Raw genomic sequence first — 27,689 nt, 5'->3', positions numbered from 1 at the left:
GGAAAAACAGACTTGCAGAAACGGTAAAGTATTTCTCACCCATAGACTCGGTAAGCAGCCTTTGCTGGCTCAGGCACCAGCATCTAGAATATAATGATAAGTCGGCTCCACACACAGCAGGTCCCACAAACTATGGGTCTTTGGATTCACCTGTACACATATATGTTAATTTGGCCAAAAAAATGTTGGCCTCATTACACTCACGTCGACATGTCAAAAATCTACTGAATTCAAGTCAAAATCTGGGTTACTGGCAGCTCTTGGACAATTAGGAGGCCTGGCAATATTGGGCAGGCATTCCCACAATTCCATTAGTGATAAATCTTGTGCAATTCATCCTGGCCGCGCCACTACTGAATCTTTTTTTTTTTTTTCCATTTTGTTCTCACAACGATATCGCCTGCTGCCTGGTCTATATTTTTAGAGTGTGATGTTGACTCTATTCTTAATTTCTGCTGAAGTTCCAATTACATGCTTATTAAATTACTTCGGTAGAGCGCGCGACTCTTGATCTCAGGGTTGTGAGTTCGAGCCCCACACTGGGTGTAGAGATCACTTCAAAATAAAATCTTAAAAAAAAAAAATGAACACATATTTAAGGGGCGCCTGGGTGGCTCAGACGGTTAAGCATCTGCCTTCGGCTCAGGTCATGATCCCAGGGTCCTGGGATCGAGCCCCCCGCGTGGGGCTCCCTGCTCAGTGGGGAGCCTACTTCTCCTTCTCCCTCTGCCCCGCCCCCCTGTTTGTGCGCGTGCTCTCTCTCTCGCAAATAAATAAATCTTTTTTTTAAAAAAAGAGTAAATCAGGATGTGGTAAGGACAGAATGGTTGAACAAACTATTAATTTACAGCAGCAGCATCCAGGCACCAATTCTATGGACCGGACAGTAGGGTCCCAGAGCCATGTACCTCCTTCACTGAGAAGTTGCCACGATACCTCTGTGGGAAGGAGGGTATCTCAGCTTGGAATCTGTCGCTCTCCTTCTTTCACTGTTTTGCTCTGATGATTCCTAACTTGGGCCCCACATATTCCACGTCCCATGCTGCCGTCTTTGGAGTGCTCCTGCACTTAATCGGGACCGTTGACACTAACCTGTGGCAGAAAGAGAGGGGTCTCTACAAATGCAACAGAAGTTGTATATATTGGTACAGAGATCGCTGCACTCCATTTCCACAGCTCTCGCTGTCTGCGCTGAACTGCCCCTCCTGCAGGAGCTTGTCTTCTAGAGTAAAACTTGCAGGATGTGTGATGCAGGTACTTGTCACTCTGGAAAAGCATCTTTTTGCTTTGTGTTCTCCTGGCCTTGGATCTCTTTCTGTGCCAATCTGTGCTGCACCAAGTCATGGAAAAAACAGTTTCCGGGCTGATGGCAACCCCCCCCCAAAATTCAAAAATCAAAAGATTTTGATAATTTTTATCTCACAAGTAAATTTTTGTCTCCTTCATCCAGATCGCAGAAGATTTTTTTTGTTTTGCTTTTTGGTTTTTGTTTTTGTTTCAGATCCCATAAGATTTGGCTGTTCACCCGTATCGGTCTGCTGTGTGTAGGCTGCGCTTAGTGATCCTAAAGAACATAGTGCCATGAGCCCGTTTTTCTATGATCCACGTGGATGTAGGAACATGGGCATCCCCAATGCGGTGGTGTGACCCACACATGCCTCGTCCTTCAGAGACCTTCTGAACTCACAAGCGAAATAGATGATTGCTGGGTGGGATTGAACCAGCATGAGCAAAAGGAGAAACAAGCAGTTTATTTATTTTTTTTTTTAAAGATTTTATTTATTTGACAGAGAGAGAGACAGCGAGGGAGGGAACACAAGGAGGGGGAGAGGGAGAGGGAGAAGCAGGCTTCCCGCCGAGCAGGGAGCCCGATGCGGGGCTCGATGCGGGGCTCGATCCCAGGACCCTGGGATCATGACCTGAGCCGAAGGCAGACGCTTAACGACTGAGCCACTCAGGCGCCCCTCGTTGTTTTGTCTTCTTAAAGGACATTTTTACCACCATAAAATTACCTTATTTATCTCTTCTAATATTCTTGGAAATTTACTTTGTGGGATACTGATATACCCACTCTGCTTGGTTTTTCTGTTTTTTTGTTTTGTTTTGTGTTTTAGTGTTAACATAGCATATTTTTTCATCCTTATTTTTAATCTATTTGCATTGTTATAGAGATCATTTCTGCTAGGCAACACAAATGTGGGTCTTGCTTTTTTATCCAATCTGACATTTTGCTTCTTAAATGGAATGTTTGGGCTCTTTACTTTTAATGTAATCATTGATATCATTAGGTTTAACTCTGTTTTCTTGTTGTTTGTTCCCTATTTGTCCCGTTTGTTTTTTGTTCCCTTTCTCTGTTGTTCTATCTTGTTTGGAATTAATTAAATATAATTTTGGGATTCCATTTTATCTCCTTTTTGGCTCATTAGCTGAACCACTTGTTTGGTTATTTTAGTCATTGCTTTAGGGTTTGCCCTACATTTATCACAATCTCCCTTCAAGGGACATCATACCACCATGTATGCTATAAAGCCTGTAATGGTATGAAACGCTTGCATTTCTCACCTCCTGATTTTTGTGCAACTGTCTACATTTTCCTTAATAATTAGATTGAGCAAAGGTAAAGTTAAGAAGAAAGAAAGAAAGAGAGAGAGAGAAAGAAAGGGAGAAGAGAAGGGAATAAAGGAAAAACGGAAGGAAGAAAGAAAAAGCAGAAAGAGAGAGAGAGAGAACAAAACAGCTTTAATCTCTTCATGGCAATTCCAAAACCCAAGAAGTTCTGAAAACCAGAGGCTTTCATGACATGTTTTACAGCAATACCTGACCTAATCTGAATTGATTTGGTGGCAAAGCCTGACCCAAAGTGGCATGAGGCTGCTTGGAGTCTTCATGACTCTTCGTGTAATTATTCACAGATTTTGCTACAGAAAGCTGCGTGGAAAGAGTGAGCGCAGCAGGCCTGAGACTGCTCCCCCTTAAAAAGGCCTCTGCATGATTGGCTCCTGACTGGCATCTGGAAATCGCATTTTGGGAGGGTTGCCACCATCCCTGACTCATAAGAGTGGCTTACTATGCTAAGCTGTTCATAGAAACAATGTGGCTTATGCTGCAAACCTGTTTCTCCTTCTGGGAGTCTTGAATTTTGGTCTGTGCAAGGTGGAGGGTGTTTATGTGTCGAGTCCCCAATAAAAACCCTGGGCGCTGAATCTCCAATGAGCGTCCGTGGTAGACGCCATGTCACATGTGTTGTCACAATATGTAGCTGGAGAGATCAAGTGCATCCTGTGTGACCCCCCTGGGAGAAGGCTCTGGAAGCTTATGCCTGGTTTCCTCTGGACTTTGTCCCTTGAGCTTTTTATCTTTGCTGATTCTGCTTTGTGTCCTTTTGTTATAATAAATCATAGCTATGAGCATGACTATTTGCTGACTTCTGCGAGTCCTTCTAGCAAATCACCAGGTCTGGGGATGGTCTTGGGAACCCCTGACAATGAAATGAATGTGACTGATTGTAGGGCACTACTCCAGAATTCACTGGGATTGTTACATAGCATACGCTATGTGCCCTGTATAACTTATCTAATATTTCCAAAGTTCTGATTTCTTTTTTTTTCTCTAAAGTGTGTATGACCTGTGATTTTGGATAAAAGATTGTGTAACTGTATCCACAAACACACATATGGTAAAATATAAATAGTTTGCATGTATAACTCGTTGGGAAGTTCTTATGAACTACTGATCTTTGGCAGGTAGGATCAATCATGATGCCTTAGACTAAGATGATAATGATGGAAGGTGCTAGTAATAATAATAATAATAATAATCATAGCTAACAGTCTTGAGTTCTCATGCCTAGTATCAGACACTATTTGCAACCTGTACAATAACTCAGCAAAGTAGGTATTATTAGTATTCCCCTCTTTGTTGTTGTTGAAAATAAACTATGTCTCAAAGAGGTTGCGCCATGTGACCAACAACATAAAGTTCACAAGGGTGGGAGACAGGGACTTCAGCCCAAGTGTATGTGGATGGATGCCTGCGCCCCAATCACAATGCCACAGGGAGTGACTCTGCTCAGCACAGAGCTCATTTCTCTATTTTCTTTCATTAGGGCTTTTCCCCTCACTCACAGATTCACTTCTGGGATTTTCAAGAGTCTGTGCCTCAGGCTTGTTGACAGAATTACAGGCAGACTATTTGCTTCCCTCAGTGAGTGCTGCTAGTTGGCAGCAGAAAATGTGCTTTTGTGTTCCCTCGCTGGGCTTCTGTTCCTTTACCATGTAATCACTATCATATGTTGACTCCCATTCACACAAGTGACCTTGTATTTTATTAAGTAATATCCTGAGTGCAGACAAAAGCAAACTTTATCAATCCTACTAAAATCCAAAAAAAAAAAAAAAAAAAAAGCACAGAGCAGAGGAGGAAAAATAGGGAGTCCGAATGGAAGCTAGAACCCAGGTCACAAACAAGGCTAAGACCAGGCAGGCCAGAGAGAAAGGTTTAAGATTTGGCTGACTTCCACATGGCAAATCCTTAACGCTCCAGGCTCATGGCTCTCCGAGAAAGCTACACTTGGGAGGACATTTGTAGCTGGTAGAAAAATGTAACAAGGGACCTACAGGGAAAGGCTCACAGCTGAAGAGACCCTTAACTAAGAATCAAGAGATCTAGGTCCTATCAGTGGTGCTTCTCCTTTCTTGGGGTGTGACTTTGGGCATGTCACTCAGCTTTTCTGAGCCTCAGTTGTTGCTGGCCACAAAATGGCGTTGTTCAGCATCACCCCTGAAGTCCCCTTCAATGTAAAAATTCACTGATCATCCAAAATAAACATTCTGGGTCAAAATAGGTTTCACAAGAGGTATCTGAAGAAAGAAAAAAAAAAAGACTACGTTGTCAGTTAAACATTCTCCTTAAAGGACTATTATGCTTAAAGTCAATATCTGTAGTGGAGTTTCAAGAGGCCTTCCTATCCTCATTCTCTGACCCGTATGCTTAATCTCAAAATGTCCTCTAATCTCTGTGAGGTTTCAGAAGGTCTGAGAGAACAATGCCAGAGACTTAATGTTCTTTTTTTTTTTAAGATTTTATTTATTTATTTTTTTGAGAGAGAGAGAGAGAGCCAGCACACAAGTGGGGGGAGGGGCACAGGTAGAGGGACAAGGCGACTCCACGCCGAGCGAAGATCCCCCATACAGGGGCTCAATCTCACAACCCTGAGATCATGACCTGAAAATCAAGAGTCGGATGCTTAATCGCCTGAACCATCCAGGCTTAATGTTCTAGGATGCAGCAAGTTCAACCTGAATACATTGAATTTCAACTTTCTTCCTTCAGGAATAGATTATTTTGTCCCTACTAAGGAGGTTTTGAGCAACATTTCAATGTTTAAGACTGCCTACTGCTTTTTGTTTAACGGTGGCGCTAGGGATTATCTCAAAAGACACAGGAGACAATAAATACAGGTAAGAAAGCGCTGGACTTGGAGGAAAAGGAGAGGCCTTGGGATCTAGATCACTGCTCCCTAACTGTGTGACATGGACGTGCTCAGTTGAGGTCAGGAGAAGGGACAGCTCTGCTTCTCACTGAGCTGTAGAGATGAAGGAAATGGGATGCCTCAAGGGGCCCATGTGTACGTGCAGTCCACAGAGTGGGTCCCGATACGTTCAACACAAATGTCTCTGAGAAAGTGCTACTCGGGAAGATCTGTGCGAGAAGGTATTACCACTGTGTTCAGTTGTTTGTCCAGAAGGGGATGTGTTCTAGTTTGGACGCTATGATGGTTAAGTTTATGAGTGACCTTGACGGGCCACAGGATTCAACATTATTTCTGGGTGTGTTTGATGTTTGATTAAACATTATTTCTGGGTGTGCCTGTGAAGATGTTTCCAGAAGAGATTAACATTTGAAAAGGTGAACTGACTAAAGCAAATGGCCCTGTGCAGTGTGGGTAGGCATCATTCAACCCAAACTCTTAAATGTCTGAATCTCTCTCTGTCTGACAGTTGAAGCTGAGATATCTTCCTGCCCTCAGTGCTCCTGGTTCTCAGACCTTCACACCTGACCCAGAATCTATACCACCAACACTCAGGCATTTGAACTATTCCATGAGCCAATTCCTTATAATAAATCATTATCTATCTATCTATCTATCTATCTATCTAACTATCTATCTATCTATCTATCTATCATCTCCTATTGGTTCTGTTTCTCTGGAGAACCTTGACTAATACAGGCACCAAGAAGGAAGTAAAAGTTTATAACTTCAGAATAATAGACCAAGTAATGATTTAAGGAGTTGTTAATAATGGTGATATTAATAAACAGTAGGTTAAATGTATTGAATGCTTAGAGTGTATACTTTGGTGCTTAGTACTCTGGCTACATTAATTCTTTGAACATACCATAATAGTATTTGTACTAAGCAGATGAGAAAATTGAGGTCCCAAGGAGTTGAACCTACTCAAGACCATTCACCAGTGAGTGGCTAAGCTATATTTTGAACCAGAGTCCAATTCTAGAGTCCATTTTTATATACAAAGCAAGCAGTCAACGTCATAGCAGGAATAGCTTTCGGAGACAATCATCTATGGAAATTTATACATTAAAAACTTGATATTTAGAACTTTGGGGCACCTGGGTTGCTCAGTTGTTTAAGCATCTGATTTGATCTCAGCTCAGCTCTTGATCTCATGAGTTGGAGCCCCACATTGAGCTCCAGGCTGGGCGTGGAGACTACTTCAAAAAAAATCCTAAAATTTTGAGCATTGAGAAATCAAAAACACAAGAAACAACAAATGTTGACAAGGATGTAGAGAAAAAGGAACTCTCGTGCTCCTTTGGTGGGAATGAAAACTGGTGTAGCCACTGTAAAAAGCAGTATGAAATTTACTCAAAAATTTAAAACTCTAACTATCCTATGATCCAGTGATGACACTACTGGGTATTTACCCCCAAAATACAAAAACACTAATTCGAAAGGATAGATGCACCCCTGTGTTTATTGCAGCATTATCTACAATAGCCCAATTGCTTATCAATAGATGAATGGATAAAGCAGATGTGGTATACATATACAATGGAAAATTATTCAGCCATAAAAAGATTGAAATCTTGGGATGCCTGGGTGGCTCAGTCGATTAAGCATCTGCCTTTGGCTCAGGTCATGATCCCTGGGTCCTGGGATTGAGTCCCCCACTGGGCTCCTTGCTCAGTGGGGAGCCTGCTTCTCCCTCTGCCTGCCACTCCCCCCGCTTGTGCTCTCTCTCACTGACAAATAAATAAATAAAATCTTTAAAAAAATGAATTCTTGCCATTTGCAATGACACGGATGAAGCTAAAGGGTATTATGCTAAGTGAAATAAAGACAAATACCATATGATTTCACTCATACGTGGAATTTAAGAAAAAAAAATGAACAAAGAAAAAAAGAGAGAGAGAGAGAGAGAGACAAACCAAGAAACAGACTCTTAACTATAGAGAACAAACTGATGGTTACCAGAGGGGAGGTGGGTGGGGGTTGGGAGATACAGGTGATGGGGATTAAGGAGTGCACTTACCATGTTGAGCACTGAGTAATGTATTGAATATTTGAAGCATTATATTGTACACCTGAAACTAATAAACACTGTATGATGATTTTACTGGAATTAAAATTTAAAAACTTAATAAAATTACGGAAAAAAACCCCAACTTTGAGCATTGAGAGATTCTATAGATCTACAAACTATCCTGAACAGCAGGAAGCTAAATCCCAGGACAAAGAGAACCTAGACAGAAAAGAACATTTTAGATAAAATAGCAACTGTTCTCTTGTTCTTTCTGGTGAAAGGTTAGCATTCCCTCTTATTAAGGAGTAATTGGATGTCTGTATCAGAACTTCACTATATAAAGCCATTTTATGGTGGTTGATCATAAAGTGAAAGAATGTGGGTTTTGTTATCTCTGATGAATACTTTAGACATCTTTTTTTTTTTTTAAGATTGATTGATTGAGTGATTGATTGAGTGATTGATTTATCTGAGAGAGAGAGAGCACACAAGTGGGGGAAGGGGCAGAGAGAGAGGGAGAAGGAGAGAAGCAGACTCCCCATTGACTGTGGAGTCTGACCCGGGGCTTGATCTCACCACCCTAAGATCATGACCTGAGCCGAAATCAAGAGTAAGACCCTTAACTGACTGAGCCACCCAGGTGCCCCAAAATCTTTAGACATCTTTGCATACATCGTCTTCAAGATCTTTTCTTTTTTTTTTTTTTAAAAAGATTTTATTTATTTATTTGACACAGAGAGAGAGAGAGAGGAATCACAAGCAAGCAGAGTGGCAGGGAGCGGCAGAGGGAGAAGCAGGCCTCCCGCAGAGAGGGAGCCCGATGTGGGACTCGATCCCAGCACCCTGGGATTGTGACCTGAGCCGAAGGCAGACGCTTAACGACTGAGCCACCCAGGCGCCCCTTCAAGATCTTTTCTAAGTGAAATATAGATCAGGATGTGACAAAATTTTCTGTGCAGTGCTAGGTCCAAGTATGCTCAGCGCTATGGCCCATATGGTCTCCCTCTAAACAGCGATTGGGCTCTGCTAGCCTAGTGGGACATCACCCATAGACCATTCATAATTAGATGGGCATGGCTGTATCCCAATAAAACTTCATAGGTGGCAGGTCATTTGCCAAACCTTGGTACGTAGCTGGTATCTGTGTTAGGTAAAGCAACCAGCGCATCTTATTTTGCTCTGGACTGTCCCAGCTTTATCACCGGAAGTCCTACATCCCATGAAACCCTTCATTCCAAGTTGATTGCCATGAATAAGTTGACTTACAATCAAATTCTGAGACCTAGAGCACTCCAGATACAACAAATATCCCTCTCCCCGTCCTAAAATTGCCTTTGCCAAGCTTATATCTGTCAGCATAGAGTTATAAATTACAAGTGCATTCAGTTAACCCCCACATATTATGCATGCACAAGGGGCAGGAACCAGATACCAATTTTCTTTTACAACATTTGCTTCCATAAAGGGACTTCCCACTTCCTCCCACTGTTGGTCCCATCTTCAGACAAAAGTACAGACTGAGTGTTGGCAAGGTGTCTGGGCATCTCCGGAGATAAAAGTGAAAGTATAATAGAATTGTCATTTTGGACTAATTATTATGATTCCATGTTAGAGCAAGCCCCAGGGGGTCTGCTGAACTTCAGTGGATAAACAAAGGAAGGAGTTTTCAAGGAGTGCAGTAATACAGAGGCAAAGGAACCCCAAACAGAGCACTAATTGGCTGTTTTCTTGGCAGCTTCAGCCAGCTCCAGCCTGGGCTTTTAAGGAGGATGTGTTAGGAATTATGGAAACCATGATCTCTCTACTGTCGGGAAGGCTGGGACACACCAGGGATGCAAATAATAGGCTGATGTTCATGGTATTTGGAGAGAAAATTGGCACCTCCCATTGCTACCTATGTAGTCTTGGCCTTGGAGAAGTCCCTGAGTCCTTAGGCTTCAGAGTCCCCATCTTCCAAGCAGGAATAAAAGCAAGCACCCCATAGAGTTCTGTTGAGAACTGAAGATGACATTCCTCATGAATTTGCCTAATTTAGGAATGTGTCATTATACACATGATCTGACTTGCCATGAAGCTGCATCCTCTGTGGGGTTCTGCATTTGGGGAACACACCCTGTATTGGTGAGTCAGGGATGGTATCCCAGAAGTTATTACTTTTATGTTAAAAGCTAAAGTATGATGAGTATTTATTTAATTAAAGTAAAAGGAATGAGATGTAAATGGATTTGGGAGAGGGAAAATACTTTGTGAAACTATGGAGATAAGATAGTCAAGACAAGGAGGGAGAGAGACAGACAGAGAGAGAGAGAGATCCAAAGAAGTGAAAGAAATCCCCCACAACTGGGGAGGGAGGGCCCGTGGGGCAGAGCGGAGAGAGGTGTTTGAGGAGGGGTTAACCTGGACCAGACCATGCAGGCTTTGCCAAACACACTGAGGGGCAGCGCTGTCCTGAGGGCTAGGGGTCTTCATAGCAGGTGCAACATTTAGGTTTTTAAAAATTATTTTTAAAAGATTCTTGCTCTGACTACAGAACGGAAAATGTCTGTTGATAGAAGGCAGCAGCAGTGAGGGGTAGAGTGTCGGGTGTACGGGTGAGGGAAGAAACAGGATTCAGAGAACCGGACCCATAAGGAGGCAGTTACGATCGTTCGGATGAGAGGTAATGGGCTGTGGCTGGGGTGATGTTCCATGAGAGAGTCCAGTGGAATCTCTGCCTGGGTCAGAGCCCGGGATCACTAGCGCAGCAGAGAAAGGCACGGGGCTAATGGAGGCAAGCAGTGAAATTTAAATTGGAAGGAAACCAAACTGACCCACAGTGGACCCAGAAGAGCGACAAAGTGGGAGCCAAAAACACCTGTCCAATTTTAAAGCATATTTAAAGTCATGCGTGCAGTTGGCGTTTGCTATTTCCTGGCCACCCGATATCCATTTATCCAAAGTCTGAGGGCGATCTCTAATTTCTTTCTGGACGACCACTCCTAGATCTTCATTCAATGGCCCTGTGCTTCCTGTGGTGTTGATTTCACTCCTGGCTATAAGGAAGGACAAGAAGCTGACCCTCTACTCAGCACTGCCCCCAGATCTGTGCAAGTAGGACCCTATCTTGGGTCCTGCTTCAGCCTTCCTGCATCATATTCATCTGCACTGTGGAGAATACACTGAGCCCAGCTGATATGCCCAACAGGACCCCCCACTTCCCGTTTTTGTCCATGTTCTAGATCTAAGTATCCAGGATCCCAAATGACCTGCCTAAACATCTCTACCTGCTTCCAAGTCACATGGTGGCCTCTTCCCTCTCCTGAGAGCAGACAAGGCAGCTGGTATGTGCTCACCTGGGTGGTTAATAGCTAGCTGTTTGTGGCATTGTGGACCAAGTATGGATGTGCATGCCAGAGTGACCACATGTGTACATATGGCTACAGGCTAGAGCCAAGAAAAGAAAGATAATTCATCAGGCCGTAGGCCAGAGGCAAGAAAGGAAAGAGAATTCATCAGGCTTTGGGCTACCCTTTTCCATGATGCCCATATTCCAGAGCAGGCCTCTAAGGAGTCTGAGAATTCTAAATGCAGACCTTCCTCCCAGGTTATTGTTAAAGTATATTGTTAAGAGGGTAGAATATATTTTATTTAACATGTCACTTGATTTATAATTTTAAAATAATTTGACATATATTATAGGGGCCTCTACTTATAATCTTGCTCTAGACCCCTCCAAAAGTTAAGAATTGGACCAGCCTGGCCAATCAATGCAGAACATCATATTGACTGTGGTGACAGGTTAGGGTTTAGGGAATGTGTCCGGGGCTAACATAGTGAGAAACACTGAGGGTTTGTTGAACTCAAATGAAAGAGACCCTTGAGACCCTTCTTCCTCTTATTACTTGGCTTAAAGCTGAGAGGACCAGGACCCCAGGGAAGCAGCAGGTTTCTTGTCACCATGTGGAGTAGAAGACTGAGTCTGAGGCGTAGGTGAGAGGATGTATTCTGAGAAGCAGACAAAAAGCAAGGTCTGGACCGTTGAACTCTTGAATAATTATCAATTAAAGTCAGATCTACTCCTGGTCTTTTCAGTAAGGTAATACAGTAAATTTCACCATAAAATTTGGCCTGGGCATTCCATCCCTTCTGCCAATCAATGGGTAGAGGCAAATAAAGAATTTAATAATAGATTATTTTTAATCCACCTTCTTTAGCCCATCAATTTCATCTCCTCTATCCACCCATCATTTACCTCCACATTTCTAATTTACCGAGATCTTAAAGGCCGTCCTTGGGAAACAAGACAGCATAATTATTAGGGTGAAAGCAAGTAAATGCAGTTGTGAATCCTGACTTGGTGGCATGGGGGCCAGACGGATGTTCTTGTCTGGGACGTTTATTCCTAAATGAGTGGTCGTGTCCTGTAGAGAGAGTTGGAACATTATTCGGGGGTGGGGGCGTGCTATGGCAGCATCCAGAGTCCTGCAATGATGATGTTGAGGTCTAGTGATAGTGTTGCTGGCGGAGATGTCCTAAAAGGATAGTTATGTGGAAGGAGATGCTTATACTTATTGTTGTCTGGTCTCTCCTCGTCCTAGCTGAGTTTCAAAGCTTGGTTACCCAGCTTCCCATCAGTTCTGGAAGTTACCAAGTCTCCATAGGCAGAGTTGGACTCCACTGTATGAAACCAAGCGTCCTTACACCCAGTGATCTACAGTGTGGGATCCAGGAGTGTCTTGAAGGCAGTATAATCTAAGGGGATAGAATAGCAGTGGCTATCTGGGGTTGTCTATCTGGCTGAGGTGTGGCTGAAGATAATAAAATTTCTTTTCTCTTAAGAAACAGGATTCTGAAAGCCACATTTAAATATTTAAATAACTGATGTAATTATTGCACGTGGTAATATGGAAAAAAGTGCCCACTGACTGTCAGTATTGGGGCCATGGTGTCTCTACCATTAGAAGGCTCATTGGGCAAGGAATCTTCCAGAAAGATAGAATGAGACAGCTGCCCTCATACCCCAGAGAGCTTAAAAGAAGGAATGAGGGGTTTACATAATTTCATACAGGTTAATGTTTTGTTTTTTTTCCCCCTTGAGACATCCTCTTTGATCCATGTATTATCTAGAAGTGTGTTTTTAGTTTCTAAGTGTTGGAAGACTTTCCTGTTTTCTTTCCATGAGTGATGTCTAGTTTAATGCTGCTGTGGTCAGACAGCACACTCTGTATCACTGCAGTTCTTCTAAACTTGTTGAGGTTTGTTTTATGGCCCAGAACATGGTCTATCTTGGTATGTGTCTCACAGGCAATTAAAAAAATGTGTGTTCTGCAGTTGCTGGGTGGAGTATTCTATAAATGTCAATTAGATCCTATTGGTTGAGGGTATCTTGTATTCTCTATACTGGCTGATTTTCTATTGAGTTGTTTCATCAAGTGTTGACAGGGGTGTTGAAGTCTCCAACTGTATTTGTGGATTTTTCTGTTTCCCCTTTAAATAGAGAAGACATCCAGGATTTTTAGTTGTACTTAGTAAGAGGAACAGAGAAAAATATTGAGAAGAGTCCATATTGAAAAATATTGGGAAGAGTCCATCTTCTCCAAAGTGGAAATCCCCTTTCCCGTGGTTCTTATAATTGAAAAGTAGCTCCTGGTCGGGAGAAAATAGAATTTGGATCAAAATGTCATACCTCACTGCCTGATTCTCAGACTGAATACCTTTGAGGTTTTGAAAAAAAAAGTCAGAAATACACATATTAAATCTTTTATTTAACTTCCCTTCAGCTATGTAGCAGGTTTTTTGGTTTTTCCCCCTAAAGAGAATGAGCTACTCAAATCTTCCGAGGGTCACTGGACACTCGCTATATGTAACATCAATTCTTGGGATCTCAGTGTACCATTGCTTTGTACTGGTCATAATAGAGTCTTACAAGGGTCAAGAAACAAATGGAGTTTTAATTCACAAATGCTTCTCATAGTTTTAGTAGATCACAAACCCTTTTATCTGATACAAAATCAATTATCTGGTTGGTGAGCATGTAGTTGCTATGTATACCCTCTATCCTGGAAGAATTGGCCTTCCAGATTTTGATACAAGAGCTATTAAGGTAAGAAGAGCCAAGTTGAAGCCTATGGAGCTCCCTTTAGCTATCAAACTAATAATGCAAAGATATTACAATTTCTATGGAGAAATGTCTAAATTTAATGCTACCCCCCCAAATTTTTTTTCTGGGAAAATATGAGGATGATGTTTTTTTTTTTTTTAATTTTTATGTAAATTCAATTAGCCAACATATATAGTACATCATTAGTTTCAGACATAGTGTTCAATAATTTATCGGTTGTGTGTAATACCCAGTGCTCATCACATTGGGTGATGGGCATTAAGTAGGGCTCAAGATGTGAGGATGGTGATTTCTATTTTGTTTTTACTTAACTCTCAGGTTTGGCCAGGTCAACTGATCTTGGATTGGTCTTGGAGAATGAAAATGAATTGTTAAAGCTTAGCAGGTGGCAACTCCAATTGCATTTATTATTTGGAGGTGATCTCTTTCGAGGAGCAAAGCAATAAAAGTCCTCCTGTTGATCCACTGGGATAGTTTATTTTACGTAGGTAGATATCTAACAGCATGTCATAACCATCTTACCTCAGAATTATTTCAGCTGTTCGGCTCCATGCCACAATTTAGTCTACAGAGGCATGACTGTCTCACTCATTCATAACATATAACATGGGCCAAATATACTGGTGACATGAGCTGCTAGAATATGAATACAAGAAAATTCTTTGGCCTTAGTAAAACATATGTATGTCATGGAAAGGGACATAAATTCTGTGAAATCCCTACTACCTCATAGTCTTAGAGATGTTGGGGTATTTTTTTCCAAAGTAAAAGACAGGTTTCCTTTGTTTCCTCCACCTTGTATTGTGTACTAGTAAGAATATATGTTCTATTTGGATGGATATTTAAAGCTAATAACTGAGTAATCAGAAATAATTCTCTGGTGGGTTGAAATATATGTCCACGTCCTAAATCCCAAGACCAGTAAATGTTATTTATTTGGAAAAGGAGTCTTTGCAGACATAATTCAGTCAAGGATCTTAGAGGAAACCATCCTAGATTTAGGTCATCCTTATAGAAACATGTACCCTAAATCCAATGATAAATATCTTTATAAGAAAAGGGAAAGATACAAACAGACCCAGAGGGGAGGCCAATGGGAAGACAGAGGCAGAGATTGGAGTGATTCATCTACAAGCCAAGAACGCCAAAGATTGCCACAGGCACCAACATCTAGGAGAGGAGCATGGAGCAGATTCTTGTCAGAGCCTCTAGCAGAAACCAACCTTGCCAACTCTTCCAACTCTTTGATTTTTAACTTTTGGCCTCCAGAACGGTACGAGAATAAATTCCTGCTGTTCGAAGCCACTGAGTTTGTGGTAATTTGTTACAACAGAACAGCCCTAGAAAATTAATACAGTGTCCCAATTGGAATGGGATCCACAACAATTTTCCCTAGATGGTCCAGATTGCAGTCTAAGCAGATCCAATAAATGGCACTTAAAGTTTTGGAAGTATATCAAGATACTGGAGGAGACAATGACAAACCCCAAGAGGAGAATCTCAGACCACTGAGGATTTAGTCAAGTTACTTTTTAGCAGGAATTTCTTCTCTTCTACAGAAAGAGCTTTGGGGTTGATATTGGGCCTTGATAAAAACTGAACTCTTGGTTATGGAAAACCAGGTGACCCTAGGCCCTGAGTTACTCATTATGACCTGTGTATCTATTCCATTCAGCAAAGCATCACCGTATCCAAGCAGTATGTAAAGATTAGGCCTGAGCAGGCCCCACAGGCACAGAGAAATTGTATCAGCATATGACTCACATTTCTCTTATGCCTACTTTTGCTGTATCCTATTAAGCCAAATTCTCAATTAGTCAATATAAAGGCCAAGAAATCAAGGGACTTTTCAGACTGCAAAACGTGTATGCTCCCACTGGAGGCCATGACAGAGACCTGAATGTAAGTCCTAATTCAACCCAGCCCGGGGTGGCGGGAGAAAGCACGCAGTCTTCTGAGACCCTGGGGAAAATCAGCCCATGATACTGTTCTTGTTTGTCAACCAGATTACAATAAGGATGCCAGCACAGTGCTGAAAGAAATCCAACCAAGAGTCCAGAAAAATGTAGAACATCAGAGAGTAGGAGTGAAGGATGTGATGAGAGAGAGAGAGAGAGAGACCCTCAGAAAGAGGATGGGCCGGGTGAAGAAGGTTTGAGAAGAAGGTGGGGGGCGGGGTAGAGGAAGAGGGAACACAGAGACTCTAGAGCTCAGGTAGCTCATTTCAGCTGGTTTCCCTGAGGAAGGAATGCCTGGAATAGGAGGCAGGGCATGGTAGCAATGATAGGATTATCTGGGCCTAATAAAAATCTGAGTGATGCTGAGGTTCTTAAAGCAATGCAGACTCCAAAAGTGTAGGTGACCTTCCAGAATACGACCCATAATCTTACAGATGAGTTGAAGAAACAGAATGATTCAGTGTTTACTGTGATGTATAATGCTGGTATCCCCACCAGACCTCCTCAAGTCCCTTTTATTTTATTTTTGGGGCCCCAGGACTTTGAGGCGCTTTTGCTCCCAATAGACAGCCTCTGAAGCTCTTTTTTTCCCCCCAAAGGATTGGCCTGGTACAGTCTGGCAATTTCCTATCCCCTAAGCCAGTGACTGATGGATTTGGGAGTTTGAAAGTTCCATGGCTGTTGCCTTGGGTCAGGACAGGGCTGAGGTGCAAATTATACTCTCATGATCCAGTGATCCTCATCGTGGGATAAACCTGAAGTGATTATCTGTAAAACTTTGCTTGAAGACATGTCCTTATTTGGCTTCCTCCTTTTTATTTTCCTGAACTTCTGACTTAATTTGCCTTTGGGATTGCTTCATTCATAAGTCACCTGTACAACACTCCCTGTCTTAGAGTCTGAGGTGGGGGCAGTGGACCTAGGACACTTATGAATCTTATCTGCAAATGGTCACTTGAATTTGGAAGTCAAGACTCATGTCTTTTAAACAAATAAAGCCTTTGCTGAAAGAAAAACAACACAGATCACTTAACGAGGGACACAGTCATGCAAGCAGCCAGCATCTATCTGGCCTTCTAATAAAGTAAGTCGGGGGACTTGGAAGATAGTCCTTACTGCCTGCCCCGACACAGCAAAAACATTTTACAACTGATTTGCCATTAGGCTTTTCAAGTATGTTTTCCTACTGGGAATTACAAAATCCATCCACTCATGACATGGGAAAAATATTTAAAACACCGATGAAAGTAGATGGCAATTCATACAGTTTTCTTTACTAATAATTCAGTTGGTCTCTTTGAACGGGTTGCTGTATGAGTTTGCTAGGACTGCCATAACAAAGTACCACAGACTGGGGCTAAACAACAGAAATGTATTTTCCTACAGTTCTGGAGCCTGGAAATCCAAGATCAAGGTAGAGGTAGCTTTGGTTTCTTCTGGGGCTTTGCTCCTTGGCTTACAAATGGCTGCCTTCTTTCTCTGTGTATATGTCCCTGGTGTCCCTTTGTGTGTCCAAATTTCCTTTTCGTATTGGGACATCAGTCAGATTGGATTAGGCTCACCCTAATTGTCTCCTTTTAGCTAAATCACTCTTTAAAAGGCCCTATCTTCAAATACATTCACATTTGAGTTACCTGGGGTTAGGACATCAACATCAATTTTGGAGGAACGCAGTTTATCCCATAACACTTCATATGGTGTAAGAATTTCAAGTGTGAAATAGTTCTTTAAATGAAAGATGGTTGAATCAGAGGGAAATACTGCTTACTATTTACACAGATAGAGCTAGAGTTTGGTTGAAGGCGTTGGAGTTTTCATTTGTTCCTAAACCATCTTGCGTCTTAGTCTTTATTTTGACAAGAGGAAAGTTGGGGCCCCTTGTGGAGGATTTAAGTGGGGATTTGAATTACCTGGTGGGGATACAGCCATCTTTATTATTATATCACATTAGTCCCCATGAAGAAATCAGAAATAGGCTGGCTGCGTATTGAAATCTTACAATGTGGTAAAGAGCAGCATTTTGTAATTGTACGGTAGGGGCGATTTACTATCAAGTAATCTTATTTTTGCTCTTGCCCGATATAAAACCAAAGGATGTTTTAAAAAGAAAGAAAAAGTTAGTGAAAGGCAGTTCTGAAAGGCTGTTGTAACCCTATACACGCGGGATGACCCAGAACCGACATCTTCATGTGTGACATTGAGGGTCACAGGCTCACCCCGAGGATTAAATGTCCCCAGCTGCAAAAGTGCTGGCTGAAGGCAAAGTAGACATGGAGGGGGCTCTGGCGTAGGGAAGCCGTTGATGTTACCCACAGCGGAGACCTGCCACAGAGAAGAGAACTAAAGCCATTACAGAGAGTTTCCTTCCTTATTGTATCATGTCAGTGTTTTAACTTCCTTTTCAATCTCTTTCCACCAAGTTTACACATGCATTAGTGTTGTCTGACTTTGTCACTGCTTTGTGGTTTGCAAAATACCAGAACAAGCTTGCTAGAGAATGCAAACCAAAGGAAAGGGTGTCAGTCGGGGGTCTTGGGGCTGGAGCTTAGATAGAGTGGAGAGATTTTAATGGCTTGCTCTGGGAAGTAGAGTGTTTTCGGCGGTACGAAGGCAGACTGTTTTTATGTGAGGCAGAAGACTTTTGCATCATATACGTTGTTTTGCTTTTGTTTTTGAAATGCAGGTCTGGGAATTGGCGACGTGGGAAGTGGTAGACAAGTGTCTCTTGTTTTGGCTACTTTTGACTGTATGAGGCTTTTGGTTCATTTGTTTTATTTTCTTTTTGTAAGAGCCTTATTTTTTGAAAGAATGTCTGCCCTGGGTATCTGGTGGGACATCAAGTATGTCTCAGAAAACGGAATAGTCAGGTGCTCTTAGAAGTCATGGCGGGGGGAGAGTGGGCAGATAATGGAGGGTTAGCTAAGAAGACACTTGGCACCGGGCTTTTGAATCTTGGGAGGACAGTTGGGGATTTCAGAGCTTTGAGGTGACAGTAGAAGAGACCAGATGACACCTGTGTCCTTGGTACGTGTCTAGTACCAGTGATGGGGCCTAACCCAAGCTCATGCTGTGCTTTGAGCTCACCTGTCTTTTTTAGGCCCAGTCTCCCTTGGTTCAGCCCTCTTGCCGAGTCTGGTTATCTGGTCTTCGTATGCATTTTGGGAGTTGCCCCAAAGCCTTCCAAATAAATTCCTTTCTACTTGAGCTAGCAAAGTTCTTTTGCTGTGGCTTGTGGCCATACATTCCAACAAATAACCTTTCTTTCTACACTCATCCTTCCACCGTTCCCTCCTCGATTTCCAAACTTGATTCTCTCGTCTGAGCCTGGAAATCTTTCCCTTCCTGCCTTTTCAGGAATTTTCTCACTTTGGATGTCCTCCTTCCCATACCTTTCTGGCAGCAAAGATACACTAACCAACACCTCCCCACCAGCCCCTTCCTCTGACTTCTGCTGCAGGGCGCTCTTTTGTCTCACCCTTGGCCCCTTTGGCTTCATTTCTCTGTCTTGGTTACTTCCTCCTCCTTGTTTACACCCCTGCCAGGGCCTCTTCTTCCTCGTTCATAAGCTTTCTTATTCATTACACTCTGTAACACCGAAGACACCTGCTGCAAGTGTGAGGATTTTGGCTTAACTGCCGCTGTGCCCCAAGGATCGGTCCAGGCCTTGCTGCTCTTGTCTCTCTTCAAACACTATGTAAAAGTACCCATGCAGTCTCCCCAGGATGCCTCTTCATCCCAGGACCCAATCTCTCTCCTGTGTGTTTCGACATAGGCACCTTCCTTTCTACAAACATTGCTTGTTTCATTGTTACCCCCATCCCTCCAGACTGAAACCTTAGAAAATCCTCTGATCCTTTGCTGTTTAATACCCACCAAGTTCCATCCTCAACCTGTCGTAATTCTGCTCCTTCCTTTCCATCCCTCTAGTACTTCCTGCATTCAGATGATCTTCACCTGATATCAGGATCATTTCAGAGATAGTTTTCTTTCTTCTAATGACCTTTGCTCTCATCTTTCTCATACACATCCAGTAAAGATTAGTGATCAAAAATAAAATGAGCATAATATGAATATTTAAAATTTGGTCCTCCTTCGGCTTGAGGTAAATATTGTCCTTTTTCAAGTTATCATCATGTTGTTTTCAGCATGAATTACTTTAGTGAGATGCTGATCACTGAGCATCCAATGTGAATTGATTGTCTGTCTGATACGATTGACAAGGTGGAGTGGAGGGATTTTTTGGAAGATAAGGAGGTCAACATTTTGTACTATAAAGGTCTTTGTCTTAGAGTCAATGGCTAAGATATTCTCTTTATAATTATAAAGCAATTAGATTTTAGAACTGGGTAGAACCTTTAAAAATTATTTAGATCAACTCCTTCAACCGAAATGTAGAGAGGTGAAGTCATTGGTCGGAGACAGAGCTCAAGTCTAATTCCCCCCCACTCAAATCCCAAAACTCACATTTCCTTTTCTTTCTTTTTTTCAAATTGTGGTAAAAAACACATGACATGAAATCTACCCTTTTAATTCTTTTTAAGTTTGGTAGTTTTGTATTATTAACTAAATTCACATAGTTGAGCAAGAGATTGCTAGAAATTTTAATCTTGCAAATCTGAAACTCTATACCCAGGCAATAACCACCCATTCCTTTCACTCCTCAGCCCGTGGCAGCCACGGGTCCACTTTCTGTTTGTAGGAGTTGGACTGCTTTAATTTTTATTTTATTTTTCACCAACTTTAGAGATCTCATATAAGAGGCATCAGACAATATCTGGTGTGTGTGTGTGTGTGTGTGTGTGTGTGTGTGTGTGTATGACTGGCTTATTTTACATAGGATACTATCCTTAAGGTTCATCCATATTGTAGCGTGTGACCGAATTTCTTTCTCTTTTAAGAATAATGTTACGTTTTCTTTACTCATTCATACCATATTCTCTGAGCCCATCCATCCATCCGTTGGTGGACATTTGGATGGCTTTCTCTCGTGGGCTACTAAGAATAGTGCTCTATGAAACTCGAAGTGCAGGTACCCCTTTCAGATCCTGATTTCAGTTTTGGGCGATACATATGCAGAAGTGGGATTACCGGATCATATGGTATCTCTCTTTTTAATTTTTGGAGGAGCCTCCACACCGTTTTCCACAGCAGCTATGCTGTTTCACATTCCCACCCAACAGCGCTCCAATTTCTTCACATCCCTCCACAGCGCTGCCCGATACAGAGAAGTCTTTTGTGACGAGAAGGGTCAGCTGAGGCGGCAACCTTCGTAGTTGTCTTCTTTGAAGAAATTGCCACAGCTTTCTATCAACCACCACCCTGATCAGTCAGCAAATACTGAAGCAAGACCCTTCCATCAGCTAAAAGATTACAACGTGCTAAAAGCTCAGACGACGGTTAGCATTTATTAGCAAGAAGATATTTTTTAATTCAACATGGTTTAATTTTTATTTTTTTAGAGATAATGCTATTGTACACTTACTAGATGACAGTGTAGTGTAATAAACATAACTTTTGTGTGCACTGGGAAACCAGAAAAAAATGACTTCCAGAAAAATATTAATTATTGAATTGTTTGCTTTATGGTAGCATTTGCATTATTGTGGTGGCCTGGAACTAAATCTGCACGATCTCTGAGATCTGCCTGTACTAAATAAATAAACGGATATGAATTAATGCAGTAACACACACACACACACTTTAGATTGTATAGACCCAAGTGTGCTGGTCCTTCTCCAAGTTAGTGCCCTGCACTTCCCTGGCCTGCGCTCCCTCGTCCTCTGGTGGCTGTCATGTGTACCTGCAGCAAATCTTTGTCTTCCTTGAGGACAGCCCCCCACTTGCACCCCCCTTCTCCCTCCAGGCAGTCCCAGGGGTGGGAAGAGCTTCCCCTGTTGTTAGCATCTGGGAGTCTCCCCCTGCTTTTTCCTCACTTTCTGGGCAACTCTCCTTTTGTGTGTTTATGAGTTAGGTATATTATACAAATTGTGGGAGCATGGTTTCTTTCTTTCTTTAAAATTTTTTTAAAATTTTGCAGCTTTCTTTCCTGTTATATTATCCTCTGTTCCTGACATACCGACTCAGGGTGCCTTGGAATCGGCATGGTGGGCTGTGTGTGTGTGTGTTTGCTTGCCATCAAGGGAAAACCTTCATTTATTATGTTACGTTAATCAGCATACATTACATCATTAGTTTTTGATGTAGTGTTCCATGATTCATTGTTTGCATATAGCACCCAGTGCTCCATTCAATACATGCCCTCTTTAATACCCATTACCAGGCTAACCCATCCCCCCACCCCCCTGCCCTCTAGAACCCTCAGTTTGTTTCTCAGAGTCCATAGTCTGTCGTTGTTCGTCTTCCCCTCCTTAAATATTTTTAAGTGAATAAAGTCATTCTGTTATTAAATGTAACTGCTTTATTTCCTCACATATTCACAGGAGATGCCATAGATCTTATTTGGAGTTTTAATAAATTTTTAAAAATCACCATCAAGGAATAAGGTTCTGATTACTCAAGCAACCACACTAACCAAAAGCGGAGCCACTTTTTTTTTTTTTTTTTTTTTTACCTTTTCCTTTGAGAGATGTTCATCTCAGGTCCTAATTTGCCCAATAAGTCTGAGGCAGTGATTAGCAAACTAAAGGCCAAATCTGGCCAGCAGCCTTTTTCTGTAGACAAATTTTTATTGGAACATAGCCATGACGATCTATTTAAGTACTGTCTATGACTGTTTTTGTATTACAACTGAGCACAGTTGAGCAGTTGCAACAGAGAACACATGACCTGCAGTGCTGAAAACATTTATTATCTGACAGAAAAAGTTTGCTGACCTTGGTCTAAGATAATGTTTCTGAATATTCTTTGACTATCAATTATGCTAGGAGCTCCCTGAAAGCAGAGACCAAATACGATTTCTCTTTGTATCTTTAGTGCCTATCACACTGTCCTGTTGGAAAGACGTGCTCAAGTCCAGAATGAATGAAAGTAACCTAAAGCAGCTGCACAAATAATCATGCTCCCCCCACCCCAACCTTAAAAACTATGGGAAAGAGCCACTGAAAACCAGGCGTAGTGTGATTTTCTACTAGGACAGTTTTGGTTTGACTTTCAGGAAGATGTGTATCAATTACTCTGACCTTGGTGTGCTGAACAGGGTTGCTCCTGTTCTCATTTCAGCAGTTCAGGGGTGGGAAGGCAGGGATGTGGGGGAGGGACCAATGCAACTTCTGCTGCCGCAAGAGAACTGGGGCAAAGGCATTTATGAGGAGGTCCCAGTGTCCAGGTGCTGGGCAGCATGGTCAAGGAAGTGCTAAACTGACATCTTGGGTTGTTTGTATTCCCAAAAGCACTCGCCCCAGCAGGCATATTCTGTCTTAACATTTGGTACTCTGTGGAAAAGGAGATGTTTGGGAGGCAAATGTAGCCTGTTCTCTGTACTCCTTCCTTTGTTTCAATGCTCTTGTTGACTTTCTCTACATATGTAAATGTAGATTAGTTTTTGTAAAAAAAATGTATAGATCTAATACCTTGTTTGGATAGGCAATTGGAAAGGGCCCAGGAAAATACTCTTGGCCAGTTTCCTTTAATAACCAAGCCAGAGGTGGCAGTTAGGTAGGAAGTTTATTACCACCCTGGCCCTTCTACTGTCAGACATCACTAATAGATCCCCGCATGCTTTCTGACAGACACAGCCTCTGAATCCTTCCTAAAACGTTCCAAGTAACTGCCACCAATTGGTCAGAATTGGCACACGAGATGAAACCTTCCTTGCCAAAGCTGGTTTTGCATATGTCTAGGTGCGAGGATCTCATTCCGCCTTTTATTTCTTCCTCAGCTCCTCATGTGGAAATGTATCCAGGCCCCAAAGGCAGGAACAGGGAAGGACTGGCAGGCAAAGCGAGGCATTCTCGGCAGAATGCGGAGCACAGATAAAGATGTGAGGTGACCAGCTGGAGTAACGCGGAGTACACACTGGGAAGTCACATGAAATGAACATGGAATCAGAAGGAAGAGCTAGATTGAGGTAAGCATGGGCATCTAGGCCAAGACATTTGAATGCGATTTGGAAAGTCGGTGCTCCCGAAGGCTGGTAAGGGTATTAGGGTTCTCCAGAGAAACAGAACCAATAGGATAGGAGATGCACACACACACACACACACACACAAAGGGGTAAGGGTGGGCATTTTTTTAAGGAGTCGGCTCTTGTGAGTGAGGAAGTTGGCAAGTTCAAAATTTGCGGGGCAGGTGATCGGGCTGGAAATTATAGCAGGAGCTGATGTTGCAATCTTGAATCCTACGGCAGTCCGGAGGCAGAATTCCTTCTTTGGAGGACCTCAGTCTTTTCTCTCAAGTCCTTCACCAGATTGGGTGAGGCTCACCCACATTGTGGAGGGTCGGATCATTTGCTTTGCTCAAGGTTTACTGATTTAAATTTTAACATCTAACAATGATGTCACAGAAATTATTGGCTAGAACAAAGTTCATTTAAATGAAACAGAGTTGATTTAAAGAAAATTATTAAATAAATATTGTGTGCATATGGTATAGGGATATGTCAAGTATATATGTACTAAAATGGCTGAGGTCAGAGAATGGTAAGCGACAGAATTGCTGTACTCTTGTCACAAGGAAATGTCATAAGGAAATTTTTTTTTTTTAATAAAGATTTTATTTATTTGTTTGACAGAGAGAGAGAGAGGGAACAAGCAGGAGGAGCGGCAGAGGGAGAGGGAGAAGCAGGCTCCCCGCTGAGCAGGGAGCCCGATGCGGGACTCGATCCCAGGACCCTGGGATCCAGTGACCTGAGCCGAAGGCAGATGCTTAACAGACTGAGCCACCCAGGCGCCCCAGGAAATGGCATTTTAAGGAGATTAATTCTGCTGCCTTGAACAAAGGCTATGGACAGAAAATCTTCACCAACAAATAATAAATATGAAAATGTTCTCTCCTGTTATAGTAGTAAAATCATGCCTTTTCTAAAGATGCTAACTTTTTGCCAGATTTCCCGAATGTAATCTTCCCAGTGTGCTTTTTAAAAAGTAGTTGTTTAGGGGCGCCTGGGTGGCTCAGTCAGTTAAGCGGCTGCTTTCGGCTCAGGTTATGATCCCAGGGTCCTGGGATCGAGCCCCATGTCAGGCTCCCTGCTCGGTGGGAAGCCTGCTTCTCCCTCTCCCACTCCCCCTGCTTGTGTTCCCTCTCTCACTGTTTCTCTCTGTCAAATAAATAAATAAAATCTTTAAAAAAATAAAAAAATAAAAAATAAAAAGTAGTTGTTTGTGCTTTTTCTCCCCCCTAACAAATAGAAGTTTTAAATTTTATGTAATCTTAGTAGTTGGGTCTTTTGCTTTATGATTTCTTAAAAGGATTTTAAGCTTAGAAAGTCATCCTGGTTTGGTTTTTGTTTTGTTTTGTTTGAGATATTGATTGATTGATTGATTGATTCATCTGAAAGAGAGAGAGCAGAGGGAGAGGGAGAAGCAGGCTCCCCGCTGAGCAGGGAGCCCGATGCGGGGCTCAATCCCAGGACCCTGGGATCATGACCTGAGCTGAAGGCAAGATGCTCATGACCCCGGGATTGTGACCTGAGCCACCCTGGCACCCCTCATCCTGGGTCTTAAATTCACAGGTCTAACACCTTGCTTGGGCATTTGGAAAGATATTTTTAAATATTTAACTTTTTGGTGTATCTGGGGCTTATTTTGTTGTACACTATGAGGGATGCATCTAGACTAATTTTATTTTCCTTAAATTCCTACTCAGTTACTCCTGTACAAGTTCCTTTTTGGTGATGTCATTTTTATTTTCTAGCAAATTCTTACGTGGATCCAGATCAATTTCCGGACTAACTCTGGTCTGTGTTCTGTGTCTATACATTGTTTCTTTCAGTAGTAAATTACTTTAATGATACGATACGGCCTTATATCTAAATATGTAGTGTGGCTAGTCCCATCTCATATGCTTTCTTCAAGACTTTCAGTGATAAACTTATTTTTCTTCCTGAGAACATCAGAATCTAGTCAGATTCTCCAGAAGTTTCATAGAATGTTAATTGGATTTTGTGTAAATCATTGTGAGGGTTATAATGAATTCATGTATAATTCATTCTGTATGAAATTATGCACATTTTCAATCAACTTTTGATGTTTGTGACTATAGAGCACAGATCAGATTGGAGTCAATGAATTAATCTAAAATAATAATGAAGACATTTTATCTCCATTGCCCCCTTTACTTGAGCAATTTAGATGTATAAATAGCCAAATTGAATTTAATTCCCTTCATTTTTGCACCTAAATGTCTGGTCTAGGTGTAATCCAACAATCAGGGATCCAAAGGCTGGCCTCAGGGAGCAGAATAAAAGAAACGATGATAAACATTGTCGGTGAAAGAATTTAGAAGCTCTTGAAGGGTAATTCACATTTCAACTTTTAACTTTCATTTTAATTCCCCAGGACTTCAAATGGAAACCCATGATCCCTTCTGCAAGGATCTTCACCTGGGGTGTTTTAAAATTTCTTTTTCTCATTTCCTTTGCCCTTCTCATGCTGGTAGTATCTGAACAGCCTGTTCTCCTGGCTCTGGTTAATTGTTGCTACTCTTGAATCTCTCCTGGCAGCAGAAAGCAGTGATCAGACAGGTTGAATGATTCATTGGAAATGTAATCTGATCTCATCTTAGCCATAGGTAAGAAGCAACCTGCTGGGAACCAGAATTGTAATGCTGGGAATTATCTGATTCCTGCAGCCCTCTCTTCTTTCTCTGCCCTGGTGAATGATGGCTGAGATTTGAAATTTAAGGCATGTAAAACATGGTAAACATCGATTTGTTGACTTGCCCATTGAACCGGACATCTTGCCTTCTCGCAGGTAAAACTAAAGGTTACAAGTTCTAGATTTTATTTATAAGGGCAAAGCATTGAAGTGTATCCACTTAAGTTGCTTCTCGATTCAGGGATGTCTTCTTTTCCTTTAAACTATTCTTCCAGCTTTGGGGCCGGGTGCAAAAGCAAAGCAAAACAGCAACCAAAAAGCAAAGGACTCTCCGACGATACAACACCTGAGCTGCAAAGATGGACGACCTGTAGAACAGAGTTGACATGATGTGATCAGTCAGTTCCCGGATGTGAAGGAAAGGAATCCTCTGCAGCGGACTAAGGAAGGCCAGTTACAATGCAGGGAAACCGAGAACTGGTAGGAAAAAGTGGAGAAACTTACAGGAGAAGAGAGAAAAACTGGACATAAGAGTATAAGGAACAGAAAACACAGGAAACTTTAGTGTTGGTGGTGACCCGTTACACTGCTGTCCCCCAGTGATCACATCTCCCTGTATTTGCCCTTGTGTAGTCCTCGCTCTTTGAACTGGAATAGGGCCCGTGACTCATTCTGACTGACTAGAAATGGTGGAGTGATGCTGTACGCCTTCTTGTGTCTGTATGGGAAGACTTAAGAAGTTCTGCTTCTGGGCTCTGAGCCCCGATCTGCCTTATAAGGATTCTGTTACTCTGCTGGCACTTTGTGGAGAGGCCATGGGAGAAAAGCCCAGCTATTCAGTGCCCAGCCAAGCCCAGGCCCCTGCTGACTGACAGCTGGATGAATCCATAGAGTGACCATTGGCAAGGTCAACAGAAGAGTCACCTGGCTGAGCCCAGCCCAGATTACAGAATTGTGAGCAAATAAAATGGCCATTGTTTTAAGTCAGGAAGTTTTAGGCTGGTTTGTTCTATCACAGAACATAACCGTTGGGATGATAACGGAGAAGCATCAAGGACCAAGGCCCAGGGACTCTGTTGTCTCGGACAGCATGGTGTGGAGGGAAGATGCAGGCCTGGAACCACAGCAAGCTTGGGTCATAGCCTCACTTTTTAGCTTTTTGCTCTGTGGACCGGGGCAAGTTATTTAGTCTTTCGGGGCCTCAGTTCTGTTATCTGTAAAATGAGAAAAATATTTCTTCCCTCACAGGATAGTTAAGAAATGAAATGAGTGAAAGTTTGGGGCACATATTAAGTACCCGCCAGACCTGAGTTCTGTTCCATTTCCTCCTTACGGTTCCCTCCCTCACCCCCCGCCCCCCAGGGCTGACCTAAAC

At 42.3% G+C, this 27,689-nt stretch overlaps 1 long non-coding RNA gene across 1 annotated transcript; it reads left to right on the top strand.

Moving 5' to 3' along the window:
* LOC144380699 (uncharacterized) lies at positions 1–27,689 on the top strand. The gene is made up of 3 exons (XR_013444910.1): positions 1–23; positions 23,440–23,628; positions 26,590–27,689. It is a non-coding gene; the product is annotated as an uncharacterized LOC144380699 (long non-coding RNA).

Source organism: Halichoerus grypus, unplaced genomic scaffold (genome assembly GCF_964656455.1).
Source record: "Halichoerus grypus unplaced genomic scaffold, mHalGry1.hap1.1 HAP1_SCAFFOLD_80, whole genome shotgun sequence".
Lineage (NCBI taxonomy): Eukaryota > Metazoa > Chordata > Mammalia > Carnivora > Phocidae > Halichoerus > Halichoerus grypus.
Note: the sequence above shows the minus strand (reverse complement) of the source record. Positions and strands in the feature narration are given on the sequence as shown.